This window comes from Aquarana catesbeiana, linkage group LG09, assembly GCF_042186555.1.
Source record: "Aquarana catesbeiana isolate 2022-GZ linkage group LG09, ASM4218655v1, whole genome shotgun sequence".
Lineage (NCBI taxonomy): Eukaryota > Metazoa > Chordata > Amphibia > Anura > Ranidae > Aquarana > Aquarana catesbeiana.
Genome location: NC_133332.1, coordinates 74,033,951 through 74,052,319, shown reverse-complemented (window position 1 = coordinate 74,052,319; position 18,369 = coordinate 74,033,951). Strand labels below are relative to the sequence as shown.

General features: G+C 39.6%; 1 protein-coding gene across 1 annotated transcript in view; it reads right to left on the bottom strand.

Annotated features, from left to right (window-relative positions):
* The window catches only part of LRFN1 (leucine rich repeat and fibronectin type III domain containing 1), a 245,222-nt gene that overhangs the window by 91,232 nt on the left and 135,621 nt on the right, over window positions 1-18,369 (bottom strand). The window lies entirely within an intron of this gene.

Genomic DNA, 18,369 nt, shown 5'->3' with positions numbered 1-18,369 from the left:
TTATTAAAACTGTTCCATAGTTTTAAATGAAAAGTACAGTGTATTTTTGGTAAGTGCACTGTAATTTTTTTTAGCTTTTAAATAATTTTTGCCCCTTTCTGACCTTTAATTTGTAAAGTGCATTGAAAAAAACATTAAAAAAATATCATAAAACATAAAATTACCCTGAGTGCCGGTTCACACAGGGTCAACCTGACTTACAGCGCGACTATGCAAGGCGATCTGCACACAACTTCAGCGGCGGCTTGCAAAATGACTTCTGTATAGAAGTCAATGCAAGTCGCCCTGAAGTCATCCCAAAGTAGTACAGGAACCTTTTTCTAAGTCGCTCCTATTAGAACGGTTCCATAGTACAGAACGGAGCGTGACTTGTCAGGTGGCTAATTTGCCTGACAAGTCGCCCCTGTGTGAACCGGCACTTAAAATGTTTTGTTTTTTTTTGTTCTGAAGTGCAAATATCCCCTAATACAGTTCACACAGCAGCAGTATTTTGATAGATAGATAGATAGATAGATAGATAGATAGATAGATAGATAGATAGATAGATAGATAGATAGACAGAGCATAGCAGATGGGTGTCACAAGTTCTAGGGCCACAAACCAAGCAACTCACCCCAACCCAGAATGCTTCCTATGTTATGGACAGGCCAACACTAGAAGTGAGACTAGTCAATGCTCAATTACAGACAGTTTACAGACAGCAGCACTCATTCTTCTCAGAGGGCTTTGTAGGGCAAATAATGATTCCCATCAAAAGTCACCCAATCTGGCCATTTTTTGGCCCATGTGACCCTCAATTCATTGCACTTCTTTAGAACTCAACAACTAGCACTCACTCTTTCTACTTGGCCTCTGCCCATTTTTTTTTTAGAGCTATGTCATTACCTTAGACAGGTCCCATCCATGGTATGATAGAAGTAATGGGAGTCCACATGACTATGTATGTCAAAATTCTCTTCTGAATAGGGCAAGTGAGACATGTTGTCAAAGTGGTGGCAACCTAGCCAATTGTATGTCAAGTTGGTAGCATTTTCTCATAGAACCCAAAATCGTATTTAGTAACCAGTAACTGGCAAACACTTACTAATCAACAGAGAGAACATTTAACCTAGATAGATAGATAGATAGATAGATAGATAGATAGATAGATAGATAGATAGATAGATAGATAGATAGATAGTAATCTTTATTATTTCCAAGCATCTATTTTAAGATGGTTATTATTATTAAAGTAAAAATAAATGAATAAGGGTAACAGCCATTTCCAGGCTTTTCGTAATGGCAGATAAATTATATACTAAGATACATAATCTTCCACATGAAGAAGAAATGGGCAGTTCTAAACCTTGGCAGAGGAAAATCAATACTTGAAACAAGACGATCAAGCTTCAGAATGAAAAAGATAAAAAATGATATGAATAAACAGTAGAGCACAGAGAAGCCCTTCTAGAGGGACACTGTCAATTGTCTGCACATCCAGCCATAGATCTTATAGCATTTATCCACATCTGTCATAGGAGTCTTAGTGCTGCCCCATAGAAACCAATTAAAATCAAACCTGTATTAGAAAATGACACTTGGAAAATGAGAGGGAGAGCCATAGAAGATGGAAGCCTTTCAGATACACAGGCACAATCTGACTACCCTCAGGCAAGGGTGTCTGCTGGTCAAACCAAAACAGCCTACATAGAGGAGAGGGGACCACATGCTGCAGACATTTCCGCTACCAGCTGATGCACATGGGTATCTATGGACAAACCTGCTAGTGCTGCCATGGTAACAGACAAACAAAATGGAAACAGACAGGAGTACAGTGCAGACTAAAGCCTCATACACACGATCGGATTTTCCGCAGACAAAACCTCTGACTTTTGTCCGAAGGCGTGTGCCTGGATTTTGTCTTGCATACAAACGGCAAGGAATTGTCGGCCAACAAACACAAACGTAGTGACGTACTACGTGATTTTTCAGCTCTTTAGTGCCACTCTTTGGGCTCCTTCTGCTAATTTCATGTTAGTAGAAGTGTGGTGAGTGTTGATTCGCGCTTTTCAGTTTGCGCTTTTCATTTCGTGCTTTTCAGTTCGTTTCTGAACCAGACATGTTGCGGAATCGGAGGAGATAACGTGTTATTTATTATTGGCCTTGAAGTTATTGCTTTGACCCAAGTCCAGTCCATAAACAGAAGGAGGGGAAATTCTTGGACCAAAAATTGGTTGCTTTCGTAATTGTGACCAATTATGTCATAATTTAATAATTATTGCTGCACGAGCTCCAGGAGAATAATCCGATGATTTTCGGAATCTCTGGATGACGGACTCCTGCTTTCACCAACTCTTGGCTTTGTTGAACCCCTATATTAAGAAGCAGGAGACATGCATGAGGCTTTTATATCATTTTTTGGTTGAATAATAATGATTTGATTTGTTATATTTTCTATATTTTTGGATGCATAGAATACACTTTTTGGTTAAGTTCTATTGGCAGATAGCATGTCTAATTGTATTTGTTTTCTTTTTTTAATACACAATAAAAAAATTGTGTAGAATAATACTTGGCTATGTGTTTTACTTCAAATGACAGTTTGGGAGTAGGCAGTTACATTTTAAAAAATACAATGTAAAATTGACAAGGGACACCAACATAGTTGTATCTTTGATCTTAAAAACTATGGGATAATGGTGTTGTGGTAACTTGCCCAAAAAAAGCATATTATTATTATTATTCTTGATAAGCCTTTGAAAATCCGTTTGCAATAACTCCATCAGTAGCTTCATTATTATTCCATTAAAAAGAGGAGAATGCATTTCGAGATTTCATAATTTGCCACGTCACGAATGTTAATTCTCCATTACGAACGCTAGTTTACAAGACCAACCGCTTCTGGCTCATCCTTGCTTCCGAGCATGCGTGTTTGTACTTTGGACTTTTGTCCGATGGACTTGTGTACACACTCGGATGTCATCCATAGTTGTGGGCAAAGCCAGCTGTATTAGTCATTGTATGCACCTGGAAGTTCCTGTGCTGGTCAGGATCTCCATCTAGGTGGACATGGCGAGGTCTCTTTAGCAAAGACGAGGTGCTGCTCATTGGCCGGGATTACGCTATGTCGATATGTAGATTCCTTTCCTTTTCCTGGGGAACCTTTGAGTGTCACCTATCTTGGTACCTTGGATTTGTATACCTGACGAGATTTGTGCTGGGACTGACCCCTTCCGTGAGGCTTAGTGGAATATTGCCCCCTCCCGATTTCCTCTTGGATAAAGGCCCTGACCAGGTAAAAGGTCGCAAGCTTTTAAAGCTTGCCTCGGGGTGAGCGTGCACTTTATATGGTGTCATTACTGCGGTGCGGTGGAGGATTTGTCTTTACAATCATCGTATCCAATCATCACAATGAAGATATATTTATGGGCTTAAGGCTTTGCACAATTTTTATTAAAGGACATTTTTTCCTATATGTGTTATTTTTTGTTGTATTAATTTAATGTTCACAACAACATATTGTTCGTTATCACTGTTGTTAGCGCTGAATTTTTAATTATCAATAATTTTATACAGCGCGGTATTTTTTTATTATTTAAAGCCAGCTGTATGGTACACAGCTTGGGGAATCAGCATACTTTCGCACTGCTCTATCGCGGTAAAAACGAATATGCCTTTATTTTGCTGTGCCTCATATGCATTTCCTGTGCCTTTCTAGTGGGTTTTAGGGTTTCCTGCACCTGTGAAAAATGGACTCAAAAACGTACCAAAAACACAAATCGCGGTGCGTGTTTACTGCGAGTTTACCATGATTTTGCCACAATTTCCATTCACTTCAATGGGAAGCTGCTTTTTGATGTGGTTTTTCAACACCACCCCAAAGATGCAGCATGCAGGACTTTTCAAAGCGCACCACACCCACAGTGCAGTGGTGTGAAAAGTCCCATAGGATTTAAAGGGAAACATTTCTCCTGCGTTTTTCTTGCAGAGTAAAAACACAGGAAAAATGTATCAGTGTAAAAGTGGTCTTAGGGGTTGAATAAAACTGGAGAGTGCAAAATTTGGTGCAACTCTGCATATATACCAATCAGCTTCCAGTTTTTTTAATTATTTTTTTAATCAAAGCTTAATTGAACAAGCTGAAGTTAGATGCTGATTGGCTACCATGCACAGCTGCACGAGATCTTGCCCTCTCTATTGGAGAGATCCGATGAGGAAGGCACAAAGTTGGGAGAACTAGTGAAGAAACTCCAGCATTCTCAGTACAATAGAGCGTGCGCTGTCCAGGATGCTGGACTTTCTTTACTAGTACTCCCAACTTTGTGCCTTCCTCATCGGATCTCTCCACACACTGGTTATTTCCTGGGGAGGATTGTCCTGGATCCAGTCCCTGATATGGGATGATTGGAGGTTGCTTGTAAAATTGGACTTAATGAGCAGCATCTTTACAATTTGTCATCCTGACAGTAAGTTTTTATATGGATAATACAGAAAATATCAATGGAAATGTTTATGGCTAAATTCAAAATCCTCAGGACTGAGGAGATGGTGTGGAAGCTGACCCTCTATGGCAGGGGTCTCAAACTGGCGGCCCTCCAGCTGTTGCAAAACTACAAGTCCCATGAGGCATTGGAAGGCTGACAGTTACAAGCATGACTCCCACAGGCAGAGGCCCATAGCAATAATTACCGTGCCTCATTGTACTGGTGTGGTTAGTAGTTGCTTGTTGGAGGGGTTATGGGCTAGGTGATCTTATTATTTCCATTTTCGGTTTACCATGGTGTTGTAAAAACATTTTTTGTTTACAGAGCTTTTCTCCATTCACACCTAGGCGATTTGAATAGTGGGTAGAATTGCTGCGATTTGAATTGTGACAATACCAAATCGTGGCAAAACGTGGGACGCTGTTGCAATACCATTGCTTCTTAATGGCACCCCAATCGTGGTGCGATTTTGAGACAATAAATCGCTGCAAAATAGCAACTCGCAAAGCTTGTTGCTCAAAAAGTTGCGCGTTGCGATTTGCTACAATTGCAGCACGTTTTATCACGGCAAAATAGCACCACGGTTGGGGCACATTAGGAAGTAATAGCATTGCAAATGTGTCCCACATTTTGCCGCGATTTAGAATCGTGGCGATTCCGCACACTATTCTAATTGCCTAGGTGTGAATGGAGCCTAAAGCTCTGTAAACAAAAATGTTTTTACAACACCGTGGTAAACAGAAAATGGAAAGAATAAGAAAGGGAAACTATACTGTAGCTCCATCTTCTGGCTGGATAAAAGACTACTTAATAATAAACAATCATAAATAAAGAGTCTTATTTACCAGACTAAAATAAGCAAAACACATTTTATATGTACCTTTGTTTTAAATCCTGATCATTATACAAAAAAAAAAAAATTGCGTTTATCTTTTTTTATTATTTTGAATAGGGCAGGGCATGGTAAAATCTGATTTTTTTTTTTTTTTGCAACATGTGTCTCATTAGCGCTATTTTCCTTAATTTCCTGTCCTGCAGACAAAACAGAAAGTAGGAAGATATCTCTCCAAAGTGCAGGAATATTTCCTCTTAGACAGTTGTCACCAGAATAAGTGTATTCAGTGGCAGATTTATATATATACTATAGAGTAAATATTCTCAGTAAGGGAACAGCAATCAAAACTTGACAAGGGTTCAAGCCCTTCCCCACCCTATTCAAAAGTGCTTTGACTTTAGATACTCTTTAAGCATAGCTTCCAACTGTCCCTGATTTTGAGGTGCTGTCCCTCTTTCGGAACAATTTCCCTATTTCCTCCTCATTTGTCCCTCATTTTGGTCTGATCTATATAGATATATATATATAAAATGCACTATTTATATATCAAATAGTTTTTCCAGTGCTAAACTTTTCACCCAATTTCTAAATTGCTTCATTTGTAAATTCAAAAAGCCCGCATAAAGGAATAGTAGTGGCAAAAACAAGCACTTGTGGGTTTAACCAATCATTTTTTTGTACAAATCCCCTGTAAGGGGGGCGTGGCAAGGGGCGCGTCCTATACCTACATACTTTTGCTAATAGGTGTCCCTCATTCCAATCTCAGAAAGTTGGGCGGTATGCTTTAAGGCTGAATTCAAGCAATGTGCAATTCTTTTTTTTTTTGCCAGCTTGGACCAATGTAAGTATGCGGTCATATTCTATATCTGGCTGATCCATGGAGAACTGGAGAATTGCTGCTACAACAGTGATATTTGCTGTCTTCTGGGTCCTGTGCTGAGCAGCTGCCCTGCTCCATTGTAACTACAGGGTCACTCGCTTTTCACGGGCAGAGAAACATTCAGCAAATGCTTTTCATTTTCTTAAAGAATGCAAAGTGATCTCTGATTGGATTTGGTGGAGAGGCAGGGCAGTGATGTCACAATCTCCACCTTGTCCAATCTGAGAAGGTCTTGTTACCACCGAGGACCTAAAAGACAGCAAGGGTTACTCCAACAGTGGTGGCTACCACAGAGGTTCCCTTCTTCCACAGAGATCAGTTAGGGACGGGGCTTTCCAAATGGGCAGCTCTAGTGTCACTAGATCACTTTTAAGGGGCTCTCAAAGTGGACACTCCTGGGGAGCCCGGTATCATGGGAAACAGCTTCCCTGTTGAAAGCAGGAGGAACTTGGGGAACATCCGTTTCTGATCCCTCCTGCGACTAATAACCCCAGAAGCATTGTTTATTATGTCACTTTCGTGGTCATAGCTACCAAAATCTGTATTTGAATAACTGCACTGGAGAGCAAGGGAGACATTAGAGTTCTAATAGATTTCCCAATGTCTCCATAAAGTGCTTGTACCCTTCTTGTGATAGTACTAAATAAAAAAAAAAAAAAAATTAAGTGTAAAAAAAAGAACTATATACAATAAATACAAATAAGCCAATTTTTTAACCACTTGCCACCCAAGCCAATTCTGGCATATTTTTTTTCCTATTACAAGGAATGTAAACATCCCTTATAGGAATAGGGCATGACAGGTCCTCTTTATGGAGAGATCTGGTGTCTATAAGACCCCAAATCTCTCCCCTATCCTAGAAAGCCTGAGATAAAAAAAAATCGATCTCAGGCTATCCAGTGAAAAAAAAAAATGGCATGACATCACTTCCGCCCTTCGAGGATCATAGAGATGGCCAGGGACCATCTGGTCCATGGCTAGCCCTATGGTAAACCACCGGCGATGGTGGATTCATTCTCCTTCTCCCCGATCGCACGGGACAGGCGGAAGAAGCACTGGAGGGCAGAGGGGGGCTAAACAACTGCTATGATGGCTTTTACATTGCAGAGAATCGCCTGCTGAAAAAAAAAAAGATATCTGGATGATGCCTGTAGCTGCAGGTATCATTCATATCTCCACTTCAAGTCCCTGACGTCATATTATGTCAACCCGAGGGAAGTGGTTAAAGCGCCCTCATCACCCCCTTTATAAAAAACACAGCATAAGGCAAGCACATGTATGTTAACATCAATTGTTCCACAAAGATAAGGTATTGTTGCAAATGTTGGAGTGAGAGCAATAATTCTATGGCAATAGTTCACTCTAAACTGATGACCTGTAAAGTTTTTAAAGTGTTGCCTATGGAGAATTTTGGGTACCGTAGTTTTTTTACGATTCCATGGGCGTGTGCAGTATTAAGACTTGGCATGTTTAGTATCTCTTTACTCGGAACAAACACCATCTTTTAGATTTTACAAAAAAATTGGGTATAATATTGTGTTTGTTTGCACTAGAATACATTTTTGTGTATTATTTCTTGAAACATATGTGTTTGATAAATAATTGAGCAAATATCATACAACATAAAAAATTCAATCTACCTCATTTTATTCTCTAGGGTCTCTGCTTTCTCTTTTGATTTGTGTTCATAGCACTTCTAATCACTATTCATTTTCACACACCCATATGGTGTCTTCGTTAGCGCTGCACTTTTGTATGTTTAATTTGCCTGGACTTTGTTGGTTTTAGTGTCAGCAGCTTTAATTCGAGTGGTTTAGCGCAGCAATTTCCCCTTTTGTTTTTCACATTTCTACCTTGATATATTTTTTGCTGCAGCTGTCATTTTCTTCCATTTTTCATGGATGTTTTTGAATATAGGACCTCTAGGTCCTTTAACACTGCGGAAGTTTTCACTACCACCAATACAGACACTGAATTGAGCGGTCTATTCCTCAGGCTTAAAAACCTGATGGTGACAGAATTGCACCTTCAATGGGATATTGCGTTTTTGGAGCAATACATAAAAGAACACATGGTTCCAAGGGGCCTACGCTGGGATGTACATCCACAGCAGGGTGATAACAAATTGGAACCATGGCTCAGGTATTCCAATGAAGCGGGAATTAAATTCTTTGGCTTTTTGGTTGATAGAAAAACAGTCAGATTGATAGTCTTGATAAGGAGATCAGGGATCTTAAGAATAAACTGACTCCTTCCAATACTATGTCTGAGTATGTGTCTCTGTCCACCAATTTGCGAAACCATCTTGAAAAAGAGGAACGTGATCAGAGAAATAAGAAATGGAAAAAATATAATCGAGACATTAATGATTATAAAACTAATCAAGGCCATCAGGTCGAAACGCATCGGGCTTGTTCCCCACATTGCTTTTACTTTTTATCTTGCCTGTGATCACATTTTACGCAGTCATCAGTCATAGATGTTTGTATATTTTTACCAAGATTAAAAACCTTTAATTTTATGACCTGCACCATACGGAGACATTTTTCTTTTTTTGCATTATGGTTCCAATGCGATAATGTACCACTTGGTTGCTGGTTTCTGGTGCTTACATTTGAGATCCAACGAACAACCGCTTTGAGGATCCCTTTGAGCTCCGGATATCTGGTTGTGCCACATCGGGATTCACTCCTGCTGCTTGATCGAACATCTGCATTCAGAGTTATTCCTCTACAGGTTCTATCTACATCAGAGCTGGTTCCTCCGATGACCATCCGGCTTTCGGCCAATATTAGCCTGAGTGACCCACTGTCGTACGATAGGTGGGTTCACCTTGTCTGGTAAGAACTATTTATCTACAATTTTCCATCAGACGAATGCCTATCCCGTTTTGAATGTGCCTTACAGCTTCTTCTTTGATTGCACAATTTTAATATTTGCCACTGAGGAATTAACAACAGTCTTCCCATTGGACACATGCCCTATGAAGTTTTCTCACACTTCATCACTTAGTGACTGGACTTTTATATGTCATGGTTGTTATGCATTATTGTTTTGTATATTGATTTGTGTTCATAGCACTTCTAATCACTATTCATTTTCAAACACCCATATGGTGTCTTCTTTAGCGCTACACTTTTGTATATTTTATTATGTTGATAGCCTTATGGGTATTTAAAAGTCAAGTAGAAGCTTGTTGCTATGGGTAACAGACTTAATAAAATCAATTTTTATAAATGAGAGCCATGATCCCCTCCCTTGGTTATTCTGACCTACGTTTACTGCTACACACAAGACAAGGAAAAAAAATTCCCTTCCGCCGACTCTCCGAGCTCCTAAATGAGCCTACTGAATAAATGAAATTCACCGAAGCATAATGGTAGCATGAAAAGAAGACATTATAGCTCTGAAATGGCTTCCTTTCTCTTCTATTCAGTGAAAAGTCTGCAAAGGAGTATTTACTGTAGCTGTATCCTGGCTGAAACAAGGAAACTGCAGGCGAGAGCAGAGACTGAGGCGTTTTTGTCAAACAGGCTTGCTCTTTGCCATTCTGAACAGCTGACTCCATTTGTCCGGTTCCTGGGCAATTCTAAGCTACGCAGTCATATGGTCGACAACAGCACAATGCTGTACACCAGTCACATCACGGATAACAGTAGCTATATTTTTCTAATCTTTTGAATGGGCAACTGTGGTTAGTTGCACAAAGACATTTTTTTCTGCAATTTTACATGATTTTGCGTACAGGAAAAGATCTGAACATGACCCTTTAAAAGCTGAACTGCAGGCAAATATCAAAGACAGGAATTATTGTCTGTAATCCACTATTACATTAATAAGTGTATTTTTTTTAAACTGTACTCCACTTTTGTAAAAAAGAAATCAGTTAGCATAAAAAATTGCTACACAAACTATTTTAAACTATTCTGATTTAAAAAATATCTGTCTATGCTCCTCCAATACCTGTAGGCTTTTCATGCATGGAGAAAAGCCTGCCCCCCCCCCCCCCCCAAACGCTTCTGATATTTTTCACATGTCCATCCTGTTCTCTAGGATGGACCATCCTATAGAAATGAAGGTTAACTTATTGGTATTGCAATCTTAAAGTACTAATGTTGATACAAATATTTTGGCTCTTAGACAGGCAGCTTCTACACCCCAGAGGATCTCTATGGTCTCCTTGGCTTGTAGTGCAATGTAACAAAAATTGAAATTGAAGCATCACACCACTGCTAAGAGGTCCAGATACAACTTGAATCAATGAAAAGTCAGAGGGACAACCACTGGCGGCTGACGCTCAAAATTTCATTACAAACTAACATCCCCCCCCCGGAGAGACGAACGGCAGTGATTATTCTGCCACATCCCCCCCCCCCAGGAGACAAATGGCAGAGGTGACCTGCCACGCATGGTGGCAATCACCCGCCACCCCCCCGGGGGGGGGGAGACACTATGAATGCTGCCTTACCTTATGGAGTAGGGGAAACAAAGAGCCAAGGCCGCTCCGGTGTGACATTCTCCTCCTGGCTGCACAGGAACAGGAAGTGTGCCCTGAGACACAATTGGCCAGGGAGTCCTAGAACTCCCTGACCAATATAGGCTTCCTGATTGGCCGGGAGGAGGATCAGTGTGACAATAGTGAATATCCATTCACTATTGTCACACAAGTGGATGTGCCCAGCCCTTTTTTGAAGCGTAGTAGAGCCTCTGACTCTAATCATGTGCTTAAAAAAAAAACACCCCCCCATTGGAATCCATGCATCCGGCACCCTGCATGTAGATTGTGGGGCCGGACACATGGATGGAGGAGCTGCCACTTGGGCTTGATTGAATACCATGTGAATGGGTTAGAAATAAGTTCTCCCAGTGTGATTACAAGCACAGGTATGCCAGCAGCCGGTTTGGCAGCAACCATGTGAGTTGCACCTTCTTCCTATTGGCTCCTCATCTGTCTGTAAAATAATGTTCATGGTCTAGGCAGCTGGACCACCATAAGGCGTTTTACATTTTGAAAAAGACCACACGAAATCAACAAAATGACACTAAATGTATACCTCCCAACCGTTGAAACATAAACATATGGACACCACATTGACTACTCAAGTCTGCCTCCAATCTTTTCTGTTAAGTGTTGCCTTAGTTTTGACCCAAATATTGTGAAATTAAATCTTGCAGGGGTCATGTAAAGCAGTAGTCATCAACCCTGTCCTCAGGGCCCACTAACAGGCCGGGTTTTATGTATTACCTTGGGGAGATGCAGACTAGAATACTGCAATTACTGAGCAGCAAATTATATCACCTGTGATGTATTTCAGTTATCTTGCAAACTTGGCCTGTCAGTGGGCCCTGAGGACAAGGTTAATGACCACTGATGTAAAGAATACTATCTCCAGGCAACATATGAAATTGGTTGGTGTGTGGCTAATGCTAATTAGGATCCACTGTAATAGTACTCAAAGCAATGCTGTCTTAGAAATCCTGCTGGTATAAATTGCAGGCACCTAGAAGTGCCTGCATATATCGGCAGCAGGTTCCAAACTCTCTGGGCTCTCGTACTTTATATTTTTAGTAACAGAGTCACTTCAAGTGAGTTGATTTACCATTAAAGGACTAAAGGAACTTTCTGCGTCAGCTCTATCTACCTCTAGGGATTTCTATATTCACTGCTAATGTCAAGGATTACATATTTTGTATGGTGCTGCACAGATATGCTCTGGAACTACATCTTCCAGATAATAGTAGAATCCACTGCTAGGCATCTCAGTAGATGCATGTAAGAATGGTTCTTAACTGGTTCCCATTAATGTTCAGCCAGGTTTAGCAGGATTTTCCCGCATGGTTTTGTGACATGCATCTTCCCTCTTATGCTTCTGTGTGAAGAAGATGAATACTTTGCAAAAATATGAATATTTCTTTGCAAAAAGACTGCCAGATCACTTGAACTCTAGACGACATCACTGCTGGATTCAAATCTAGACTTCATTTATGTACTGCTTGTTCATCTTGCCTATCAAAATAGCCTGGATAATTTAATTTGGGTCATTCTATCAGTGTATATAAATATATACAGTATATATATTTATTTTTTAAGGGGGCAGACTTAAGTGGCACTGGCAGCGGTAAACCATGCACGAGTCAGGGCCACCCAGGGATCTTCCAAGTAGTTCTGTGTTCTGTACATTTATTCACCAAGGCAGCAATCAAACACTGTTTCAACACCAGATTGATTTGTACAGCAAGTCCATAGCGTAAAACAAAATATCTGCTTGTCCGAGCCACTAACTAAACTCAGATCAGCTCCTGACTAACAGGTTGCCCTCATTTGGCTTCTCTGAAACAGACAGCATGTGCACCTTTTAGTTGTCTATCAGCAGTCAGCCTTTTCACCCAGTAGCTGGTTCTCCCAGCACAGAGAAACAGTCTTGAACACCAGTCAGCTCTTATATAAAAGGGTCTGTCAAGAGCCTAATTAATGAGATCTGATTACTAGGTAAAATGTAGATCTAGGAATAGAAAATGTTCTCACCCAAAGCTCTACAAAGTCTCTGGGCTTCAGGACCCAGTACACAAAGTTTATTTTTTCCATATAAGACACAACCCCTGGAGTCCCTGATCATGTGTAAGTGAGAAACCTAGGTAACATGTATATACCATCCACAATCTTGCCAGATAGTGCCTCACAATTCCAAACCATCAACATTTTCCCATTTGTTACATCTTGTATGGGGACTGTATGTATATTCTGTCTGATGGTCTGGTTCTTAATTCTGTTACTGTTTGGTCAATTTGCCTGAGATGGCACATTTCCATTGGCTGCATTTTTTTTATACTTGTCCATTAAATATGGATGTAAGTAAACAAAAGGGCAAAGATGGTCTGATTCATAATCCTACCGAGCCTTCATTCTAACTTGCTTCTTCCCAGGAAATAGAAAAATGTCAGGGGTAGGACAATGGCCACCTCCAGAGCGGGGTAGCAAATACAATTTTCCCAGGTTTCCTTTAATCTGACATTTAATCAAACGCCTGCAGCTAGATTCAGCCAGTCTAATATATTGATGCTGAGATTAACCCATTGCTGCATTGTTCTGTACTGCACATCTTCATGCTTGAGAATATCAGGATGAACATTAGAGACACTCTCTCTGCCAGTTTAAAACCAAAATGATTTTACTTGACTCATTAAAAAAAACTCCAAAAATTAGTTGCTTTTAGGGAACTTCATCTTAGCCACTTCAAGGACAATTTCCCACTAGGCCATTACAAAAATATGAGTCATCCTCTCCTACAATGAAGGGTATATATCAGTAACCTTAAGATAAAATGAATTCAACGTAACAATAGAGGACAGTTTATGCCACATAAAAGGAGAAATAGTTTGAGGGTATTACAACCAAGTCCACACTTTTTGATTTTTCCACTGGGTAACCTGTAAGAAGATATTCTGTTTTGTAATGACAGGTTCATTGATGTCTTTCAAAAGGCCATACAAGGAGGATCAGAGACTTTCTATTAGGACACTATTTTTGGTAACTAATATGTATTAGTTGTATTACTTGTATCTTCTGTTTTAACTTTATTTGAAGTATAACACAGTGACACTTCATTCCTATCTCTGTGAGGCAGTGCAATGACGTGGTGTCATCCATTGCACTGTAAAAAATGGGGAAAATCTGCATTTTGTACATGCTGTATTGCATATCACCAGGGCTGCCATCAGGGGGGGCAACCAATACACATGCATGGGGCCCGGGCGTCCCCAGGGGCCCAACTGTCGAGCAGGGCCAGGAAGTACATGGCTGCCCTGTCTTTCTCTATCCATTCATTGACAACAAAAGAGTCGGCAGCTGCTGCTCTCTGTTATTTTGCTCACATCAAGCTCTTTACTGCCACCTGTGGCTGTTTCCTGCATATGCACTCCTCGTGTGAGTGCTGATTGTACTGTATTCTGGATTGTGATTGGCTGCAGCCCGAGTCTCAGGGACATGTGTCAGCTTTGTGGAAACGAGCTGGGACTAGGGAGATCTCCTTTACAAGTAGGGTCTGTGTGTATAAGTGAGGGGCTGTTTGTGTACAGGGGGCCAGAGGTGTGTGTTATGTGTGTTGTGTGTGTTTTATATGTTTCTTGTGTGTATTGGGGGGCTGAGTGTGTACAGGTGTGGGGGGCTGCCTGCAGGACTGTGGGATGGCTAGTGGGTGGATTTGGTGGGATGGCCAATTGGTTGGCCCTGGGGAATAGGCTTGTGCACTGCCCAAAAATTCATTTATTTTTGTTTTCGCTTCATTCATTTTTTTTATTTTTCATTTTTCGGGTCATTCATTATGATCGAAATTCGTTATTTAGAAAAAATTCCTAAATTTGAAAATTTAGAAATACAAAAGTTTGAAAATTCAGAAATTCGAAATCCGAAAATTCAAAAATTGGAAATTCGGATATTCAGACATTTGAAAATTCAAAAATTCGAATTTATAAATTCAGAAATTTGAAAATCCGAAAATATGAAAGAAAATTCGAAAATTCTAAAGAACGAAAATCCAAAAATAAGAACGACAATGCAAAAATAAGAATGAAAATCCGAAAAATTTGAAAATCCAAAAATTCAAAAATCCAAAATAATAACTAACTTACTAGCTAATGATAACTATTAAATTATAGGTATTGGAATTTCCTTTCAAATTTGGCTGTTAGTGAACATAGCGAATACGAATTTATCCAGAGTTACGAATTATCCAAAATAACAAATGTCTCATCTAAACGAATGGAACGTAACAAATTAATTATACTAAATAATAATAATAAAAAGTTATTATTATTAATAATTTGTTACGTTCCATTCGTTTGGATGCGGCATTCGTTATTTCGGATAATTTGTAACTTCGGATAAATTCGTATTCATTATGTTCACTAACAGCCAATTTTGAAAGAAAATTCCAATACCTATAATTTAATAGTTAGTAATTTCAGATTTTCGAATATTCGGGTTTTCTAATTTTTGGATATTCATTCTTAATTTAGGATTTTCGTTCCTTTGAATTTTCGGATTTTTGTTCTTATTTTTTTTTATTTTTGAATTTCAGAGTTTACGAATGTCTGAATTTTTGGCTTTTCAAATTTCAGAATTTCAGAACTCTGAATTTTTGATTTTCGGATTTTCCAATTTTCGATTTTCAAATTTTCAAATTTTTGAATTTTCAGAAAAACTTGTTAAATGGGTTTTCAAATATTTCCAAATAAACAAATTTGTCGAATTTAGTTGAAAAACAAATTCGTACCAAAACTAATTGCACATGTCTGCTGGGGAATATTGGTGGTCAGGCCTGATTGGGAGGAGCAGGTCTAAAGCTGTGTAAGGGGCCCCAACATCTCTGATGGCCACCCTGCATATCATACAAGAGTTTTGGTGTGAGTATGGCACATAGAAAATTGCAGTCACTGCACATAACCCTAAAGGACTATAGATTTTCTATCATAATAAAACAGTAGTTTATGTAAAGTCCTTATGGCCACCAAAGGGAAGAATTCCTCTGCTAGACCAAAAGTATTCATATCGCTTGATATTTTCCACATTTTGTCAGGTTACAACCAAAAACGTAAATTTATTTTTATTGGGATTTTATGTGATAGACCAACACAAAGTGGCACTTAATTGTGTAGTGGAAGGAAAATGGTAAATGGTTTTCAAAATGTTTTCAAAATAAATATGTGAAAAGTGCGGAGTGCATTTGTATTCAGCCCCCCTGAGTCAATATTCTGTAGAACCACCTTTCGCTGCAATTACAGCTGCAAGTCTTTTTGGGGATGTCTCTACCAGCTTTGCACATCTAGAGAGTGACATTTTTGCCCATTCTTCTTTGCAAAATAGCTTAAGCTCTGTCAGATTGGATGGAGAGTGTCTGTGAACAGCAATTTTCAAGTCTTGCCACTGATTCTCAATTGGATTTAGGTCTGGACTTTGACTGGGTCATTCTAACACATTAATATTCTTTGATTTAAACCATTCCATTGTAGCTCTGGCTGTATGTTTAGGGTTGTTGTCCTGTTCCTGCTAGAAGGTGAACCCTGTCTCAAGTCTTTTACAAACTCTAATGCCGCGTACACACAGTCGGAATTTCCAACAAGAAATGTTCGATGGGAGCTTGTTGTCGGAAATTCCGACCATATGTAGGCTCCATCAGACATTTTCCGTCGGAATTTCCGACAAACAAAATTTGAGATCTGGATCTCAAATTTTCCGACAACAAAATCCGTTGTCGGAAATTCAGATCATGTGTACACAATTTCGACGCACAAAATTCCACGCATGCTCAGAATCAAGCAGAAGAGCCGCACTGGCTATTGAACTTCATTTTTCTTGGCTCGTCGTATGTGTTGTACGTCACCGCGTTACTGACGTTCGGAATTTCCGACAACATTTGTGTGACCGTGTCTATGCAAGACAAGTTTGAGCCAACATCCTTCGGAAAAAAAACATGGATTTTGTTGTCGGAATGTCTGATCGTGTGTACGTGGCATAACAGGTTTTCTTCTAAGATTGCCCTGAATTTGGCTCCATCCATCTTCCCATCAACTCTGACCAGCTTCCCTGTCCCTGTTGAAGAAAAGCATCCCCACAACATGATGCTGCCACCACCATGTTTCACTGTGGGGATGGTGTGTTCAGGGTAATGTGCAGTGTTAGTTTTCCGTCACACATAGCATTTTACTTTTAGGCCAAAAAGTTAAATTTTGGTCTCATCTGACCAGAGCACCTTCTTCCACATGTTTGCTGTGCCCCTCACATGGCTTCTCGCAAACTACAAACTGGACTTCTTATGGATTTTTTTCAACAATGGCTTTCTTCTTGCCACTCTTCCATAAAGGCCAGATTTGTGGAGTACACGACTAATAGTTGTCCTGTGGACAGATTCTCCCACCTGAGCTGTGGATCTCTGCAGCTCCTCCAGAGTTACCATGGGCCTCTTGGCTGCTTCTCTGACTAATGCTCTCCTTGCCCGGTCTGTCAGTTTAGGTGGATGGCCATGTCTTGGTAGGTTTGCAGTTGTGCCATACTCTTTCCATTTTTGGATGATGGATTGAACAGTGCTCCGTGAGATGTTTAAAGCTTGGGATATTTTTTTTATAACCTAACTCTGCTTAAAACTTCTCCACAACTTTATCTCTGACCTGTCTGGTGTGTTCCTTGGCCTTCATGATGCTTTTTGTTTACTATGGTTCTCTAACAGACCTCTAAGGGCTTCACAGAACAGCGGTATTTATACTGAGATTAAATTATACACAGGTGGATTCTATTTACTAATTAGGTGACTTCTGAAGGCAGTTGGTTCCACTAGATTTTAGTTAGGGATATCAGAGTAAAGGGGGCTGAATACAAAAGCACGCCACACTTTTCACATATTTATTTGTAAAAAAAATTGAAAACCCCAATAAAACACATTTACGTTTTTAGTTGTAACATGGGAAAATGTAGAAAATTTCAAGGGGTATGAATACTTTTTCAAGGCACTGTACCTCCCAGCTTTTGAAGATGAAATAGATGGACACCTTTTAAAATACAAAATAAAGGATACACCCCTGCCATACCCCTAGGTAATGTTTACATGCAGAAAAAGAAGAAAGACACATAATTGAAGGCATTTTAAAAGTACCCACAGTGGGCCAAATTATTTGAAGAAACATTAAAAAAAATCCTCCATCTGAAGGTGAAGGCTTTCCAAATTGGTTTGGAGATCTTCCCTTCTTAGCTCAGCAACTTTCAGTTAAATGTGTGTATGTTTTATGTTTTTTTCCCTAATGGTAGCTCATATTCTGGCAGGTGGTTTAAATGTTTATCTTAGGGTGGTTTCTACTTAAGCAGCCAGCAACTTGAAAACAGATTTGGTAAGTATGGTTTTCGGTATTTTTTCAGTATCAAGTTTACCTTTTGGATTCCAGCTTGATTTGAGAACTCGACATAGACTGAGGGTACTGGCCATGTTGGTGAACTCTGGGGCATGTTGACCACCAAGTAGGGAAAGTCCAAAAAGTATTGGTATCAGGGAAAGGTTGATCATTGACAATCATTTGTAATATCAGGCCATGATACTTTTTGAATTAATTTTCTATTTATCCATTCCTCTATTTTCATCCCACACTCCAAAGACACACTGATAGGTTATTCAGCTCCTCTCTAAAAAAATAGCCTAATATGGCTT